Below are 6,506 nucleotides of genomic sequence, written 5' to 3' on the forward strand. Positions count from 1 at the left end.
ATTAGGGCAACTAATTCTGCTTGTTGGGAGGATGTGCCCAAAGGCAAGGGGGCAGCCTGTACAGCTTTCTAGGTGGGAGAGAGTGGATATCATCATGCTATCCTTTCAATGATGGCAGATTCTGCTTGGAGGGGAGAGTTTTTTGATGTGCTCCCATCTATAAACCAATCTGGGACTCCTTTTATGTGAGTACAAGTAAGGCGGTGATACATAGAGAACTTTCAGTTAGATCAGAGCGTGACTGTTGATTGGGGTCTAAAATTGGTGTTGAAAGTAAAGAGTGGTGGGGTTAGTCAGGGACCATCGATGAAGAGAGTTAGAGGGTTGAAGGAGAGTTGAAAATAGGGTTTGCATGCAAGAGGATGAGCTGGAGGTGAGCACCTTATGGCTGAGCATATCTTGTAGACTGTGAGAAGAAAATACCTGAAGAGGTTCATAAAACATGAGATTTTGTGCCTCAGAGATAAGTATTGATGCTGTTGTGGCCAAAATGTTTAAGCAAGGGGGCCAGGTTTTATAAATGGGGTCTAGTTGTTTTGAAAAATATACCACTGGTTGGAGGGAGTTTGCCATGGGTTGGGCTAATAGTCCAAGGACCTGATTATGAGAACTGTGTAAATACAGATTAAAAGGTCTTAGGGGGTTTGGAAGGCCTAAAGCGGGGGCCTGTAATAACACACGTTTTAGGTGAGAGAAAGCATGATAAAGATCTGGGGTGGGAGTGAGGAGTTGGTCAAGATTTTCTTTTGTGTGTTCATAAAGGGATTTAGTGACCATGGCAAAATTTGCTATCCATATTTGGAAATACCCTCTAATCCGAGGAAGGAAAGTAAGTCCCTTTTTGTTTTAGGAAATGGGATTTGTTGAACACCTTGCTTTCATGCTGACAGAATTTGGAGTTATGATTAGTCCTAGGTATGAAACTTTTGAACCTTTCTTTTGGATACTCAGTATCCACATTCAGCCAAAAAATGTAAAAGCCTGGTGGTGTGTCAAATACAATATTCTAGGGAGGGGGTGCAAAGGAGTAAATCCACATATTGAAGCAAAATGCTGGGTTGTAGAGGTAGTCGGGAGAGGTCTAATTGAAGTGCCCAACCGAAATAGTGAGGGCTGTCCCTAAACCCATGGGGGAGGACAGTCCAGGTGAGTTGTTGGGAGTAGCCTGTGTCAGGATCAGCCCGAGTGAAAGCAAAAAGGTTTTGAGAGAAGGGATGTACAGGGATAGTAAGAAAGGCATCTTTGAGGTCTAATACAGAGGAGTGGCTCGTGTTGAGAGGAATTCGTGTAGGAGGGTGTAGGGACAAACAGGAATAATAGCGGAGTTAATTTGTCACAAATCCTGAACCAGTCTATAGGAACCATCCAGTTTTTTTTTAATTAGAAGAATAGGAGTATTGTGGGGAGAATGGGTGGGGATTAAAATACTGGCCCCCCAAATCAGGAGATGATGGGCTTGAGTCCCCGCAATCCGTCAGGGTTGAGGGGACAATGTTGGAACCACTATATAGTGCTTAGGATTCTTCAGTGAAATTTGGGTTGGAGAATGGTGGGTAGCTATTATGGGGAAGTTAGCATTCCATATGATGGGGTTTACATGGCTGAGAAATTTGAGATTTAAGTCTGTTTGATGTGGAGTGTCTGAGGAGGGCTTCTGTTCTTGACATAATAATAAATAGGGGTGTCTTTGGTGTAGGGCTGATAAATGAATGATTCCCCCTGTTTATGTAGAATGTTCCTTCCTGATAAAGGAGTGGGACAGTGAGGAATGACCAAGAAAGAGTGAGTGAGGGTGACTCCCTGAAATGAGTAGTATAGAGGCGGGCTTTTGTACGGGGTTTCTTGTATGCCCTTCATGCCAACAACAGAAATGGATGAACATTCTAATGGGCCTTGATAGTTAATACCAATAGGCTTGCCCCAGTATCCAAAAGAAAGGAAATAATCTTACCAGATAACATCCCAATTACCCTGGATTCTGTGGACTCACTAGACATGGGGGCAAAGAATCCTGGGTACCTTCAGTCCTCTGCTGTCAGCACCAGCAGTGAAGAGATTACCTCCTCTGATGGCCGGGGGCTTCATTATGAGCCACACCCAGATGGGGAAGGTGTCCCCATTGGGGGAAGTCCATTTTCCAGTGTCCCCAAAGACCACAAGTTGGGCATGGCTTGGTGGGGGGCTGGGAGTTAAGACAAGCCTTTGCCCAGTGTCCAGGGTTGCCACATCGGAAACAGACTCCTAAAGAGATGGCAGAGTTTCCTTTTGGGTTATCAAGAGGCTTTTGGACAGCAGAGGTGAGCATCTGGTATTTTAAATGGAGATGCTTGTCTTTTTGAATTTTTTGTTCCTCGTCTCTTGTTAAAGACACAGAAGGCTGCATTTAGGAGTTCCCACCGAGATGTCTGGGGACCCTCGTCTAGTTTTTGTAATTTTTTTTCTGGATATCTGGGAAATAAATTGGAGGTGGAAAAAGTTTGATCTTCTCTAGATTCTGGGTCCAAATTGGTATATTTTAGCATAGCTTCAGTGAGGCGTGATAAGAACAGGGCAGGATTTTCCTGGGGCTCTTATGTAATTTAAGTTTTTCTTTTTCTTTTCTTTTCTTTTTTTTTTTTTTTTTTTTTTTTTGAGACAGAGTCTCACTCTGTTGCCCAGACTAGAGTACAGTGGCGTGATCTCAGCTCACTGTAACCTCTGCCTCCCGGGTTCAAGCGATTCTCTTGCCTCAGCCTCCTGAGTACCAGGATTACAGGTGCCTGCCACCATGCCCAGCTAATTTTTGTATTTTTAGTAGAGATGGGATTTTTTTTTGCCATGTTGGCCAGGCTGGTCTCAAACTCCTGACCTCAAGTGATCTGCCTGCCTCAGTCTCCCAAAATGCTAGAATTATAGGTGTGAGCCACTGCACCCAGCCTTTTTACTTCATTGATCTTTTGTATTGTCTTCTTCATTTCAATTTCATTTCTTCCTGTTCTGATCTTTATTGTTTCCTTTCTTGTACTAACTTTGGCTTTTGTTTGCTCTTGCTTTTCTTTAAGATGCATCACTAGGTTATTTATTTGAAGTCCCTTCCTTCCTTCCTTCCTTCCTTCCTTTTCTTTCTTTCAGACAGAGTCTTGCTCTGTCACCCAGGCTGGAGTGCAGTGGCATGATCTCGGCTCACTGTAGTTGCTGCCTCCCAGGTTCAAGCAATTCTTGTGTCTCAGCCTCCCAGATAGCTGGGATTACAGGTGGCCACCACCATGCCTGGCGTTTTTTTGTATTTTTAGTAGCAATGGGGTTTTACTGTGTTGGTCAGGCTGGTCTTGAACTCCTGACCTCAAGTGATCCACCCGCCTTGGCCTCCCAATGTTCTGGGATTATAGGCATGAGCCACTGCACCCAGCTTGAAGTTTTTCTTCTTCTTAATGAAGGCATTTACAACTATAAACTTCCCACTTGGTATTGCTTTTGCTGTATCCTATAGGTTTTGGTATGTTGTATTTCCACTATAATTTCTTTCAAGATATTTTTCAATTTCCTTCTTAATCACCTCATTGATCCACTGGTCATTCAGAAGCATATTGTTTAATTTCCATGTGTTTGTCTAGTTTCCAGAATTCCTCTTGTTATTGATTTCTAGTTTTTTTCCCTTGTGGTCAGAGAAGATACTTGACATTACTTCAATTTCTTTGACTGCTTTAAGTCTTGTTTTGTGGCCTAACATGTGTTCTATCCTTGAGAATGATCCATGTGCTGAGGAGAAGAATGTGTTCTGAAGCTGTTGGATTAAATTCTCTGTAAATATCTGTTAGGTCCATTTGGTCTGTAGTGCAGATTAAGTGTGATGTTTCTTCGTTGATTTTCTGTTCAGATGATCTGTCCAATGCTGAAAGTGGGGTGTTGAAGTCTCCAACTGTTGTTTTTTCATTTTTTATTTATTTTTATTTTTTGAAATGGAGTTTTGCTCTTGTTGCCCAGACTGGAGTGCAATGGCACGATCTTGGCTCACTGCAACCTCTGCCTCCTGAGTTCAAGCGATTCTCCTGCCTCAGCCTCCCGAGTAGCTGGGATTACAGACATGTGCCATCACGCCCAGATAATTTTGTATTTTTAGTAGAGATGGGTTTTCACCCTGTTGGTCAGGGTGGTCTCAAACTCCTGACCTCAGGTGATCTGCCTGCCTCGGCCTCCCAAAGTGCTGGGATTACAGGTGTGAGCCACCATGCCTGGCCTCCAGCTGTTACTGTATTGCAATCTATCACTCTCCTTAGCACTAATAATATTTGGTTTATATATCTGGATGCTGCAGTGTTGGGTACATATGTATTTACAATTGCTGTATCCTCTTGCTGAGTTGACCCCTTTATCATTATATAGTGATGTCTATTTTTATAGTTTTTGTCTTGAAATCCATCTTATCTAAGTATCACTACTCCTGCTCTTTTTTTTTGGTTCCATGCATATCTGTTTCCATCCTTTTATTTTCAGTTTATGTGTGTCTTTATAGGTGAAGAGTGTTTCATGTAGGCAACAGATCATTGGGTCTTGTTTTTTAATCCATTCAGCCACTCTATGTCTTTTGATTGGAGTGTTTAGTCTATTTACATTCAATGTTATTATTGATAAGTAAGGACTTACTCCTGCCATTTTGTTGTGTTCTGGTTGTTTTTGGTTTTCTTTTCCTTCTTTCCTTCCTTCCTGTCTCCCCATGGTGCCTGGTCCCCTACACCCTTTTTTGGAGACAGTCTTGCTCTGTTTCCCAGACTGGAGTTGTTGCCCAGGCTGGTCTTGAACTCTTGGGCTCAGGCGATCCTCCCACTTTGGCCTCCAAAAGTGCTGGAATTACAGGCATGAGCCAACACACCCAGCCCTGTCTTCCTTTTATTACCAGTGAGTTTTGTGCCTTCAGATGATTTCTTATTGCTCATTACTGTTCTTTTCTTCAACAAAAGGGATTGATGAATTCTCTTTAGCATTTCTTGTAGGACTGGTCTGATGTTGATGAAATTCCTCAGCTTTTGTTTGTCTGGGAAAGTCTTTATTTCTCCTTCGTGTTTGAAGGATTTTTTCACCAGATTTTACTATTCTAGGGTAAAAGGTTTTTTGTTTTTGTTTGTTTGGTTTTTTTTTTTCCTTCTGTACTTTAAATATATCATGCCACTCTCTCCTGGCCTGTAAGATTTCCACTGAAAAGTCTGCTGCCAGACATGTTGGAGATTCATTGCATGTTGTTTGTTTTCTTTCACCTTGCTGTTTTTAGGATCATTTCTTTATACTTGACCTTTGGGAGTTTGATTATTAAACGCCTTGAGGTAGTCTACTTTGGGTTAAATCTGCTTCATGTTCTATAACCTTCTTGTACGTTAATATCGATATCTTTCTCTAGGTTTGGGAATTTCTCTGTTGTTACCCTTTGAGTAAGCTTTCTACCCCCATCTCTCTCTCTACCTCCTCTTTAAGGACAACAACTCTGACGTTTGCCCTTTTGAGGCTATTTTCTAGATCCTTTAGGCATACTTCATTCTGTTTTATTCTTTTTTCTTTTGTGTCCTCTGACTGTATTTTCAAATACAGTCTTGTATTCAAGCTAACGAATTCTTTCTTCCATTTGATCAGTTCTGCTATTAAGAGACTCTGATACCTTCTTCAGTCAGTCAACTGTATTTTTTAACTCCAGAATTTCTGCTTCTTCTTTTTTTTTTTTTTTTTTTTTTTTGTTGAGACGGAGTCTCACTCTATCACCCAGGCTGGAGTGCAGTGGCCGGATCTCAGCTCACTGCAAGCTCTGTTAAATTTGTCTGATAGGATTCTGAATTCGTTTTCTGTGTTATATTGAATTTCTTTGAGTTTTCTAAAAAACGGCTATTTTGAATTATCTGCCTGAAAGCTTACATATCTCTGTCTTTCCAGGATTGGTCATGGTGCCTTTTTAGTTTGTTTAGTGAGGTCATGGTTTCCTGGATGGTCTTGATGCTTATGGATGTTCATCAGTGTCTAGGCATTGACTAGTTAGGCATGTATTGCAGTCTTCACATTCTGGGCTTGTATGTATCTGTCCTTCTTGGGGAGGCTTTCCAGGTATTTGAAGAGACTTAGGTGTTGTGATCTATGTTTTTGGTCACTGCAGCTGTCACTGCATTAGGTACTACTGTAAGCCCAGTAACACTGTGGTTCTTACAGACTCATAGAGGATCTAAGATCTGGAAGAATTCCCTGGATTACCAGGTAGAGACTCTTGTTCTCTTCCCTTACTTTTTCCCAAACCAAAAAGTCTCTCACTCTGTATTGAGATGCCTGGGGCTGGGGAAAGGTGACACAAGCACCCCTGTGGCCACCACCCCTGGGAGTGTACTGAGTCAGACCTGAAGCCGGCACAGCACTGGTTCTTGCCCAGTGCCTGCTGTAACTGCTACCTAGCTACCATCTGTGTCCACTCAAGGTCCGAGGGCTCTATGATCAGCAGGTGGCAATGCAAGCCAGGCTTGTGTCCTTCCCTTGAGATTGTGAATTCCCCCAGGCCC

Source organism: Piliocolobus tephrosceles, chromosome 11 (genome assembly GCF_002776525.5).
Source record: "Piliocolobus tephrosceles isolate RC106 chromosome 11, ASM277652v3, whole genome shotgun sequence".
In the NCBI taxonomy this organism is placed as follows: domain Eukaryota; kingdom Metazoa; phylum Chordata; class Mammalia; order Primates; family Cercopithecidae; genus Piliocolobus; species Piliocolobus tephrosceles.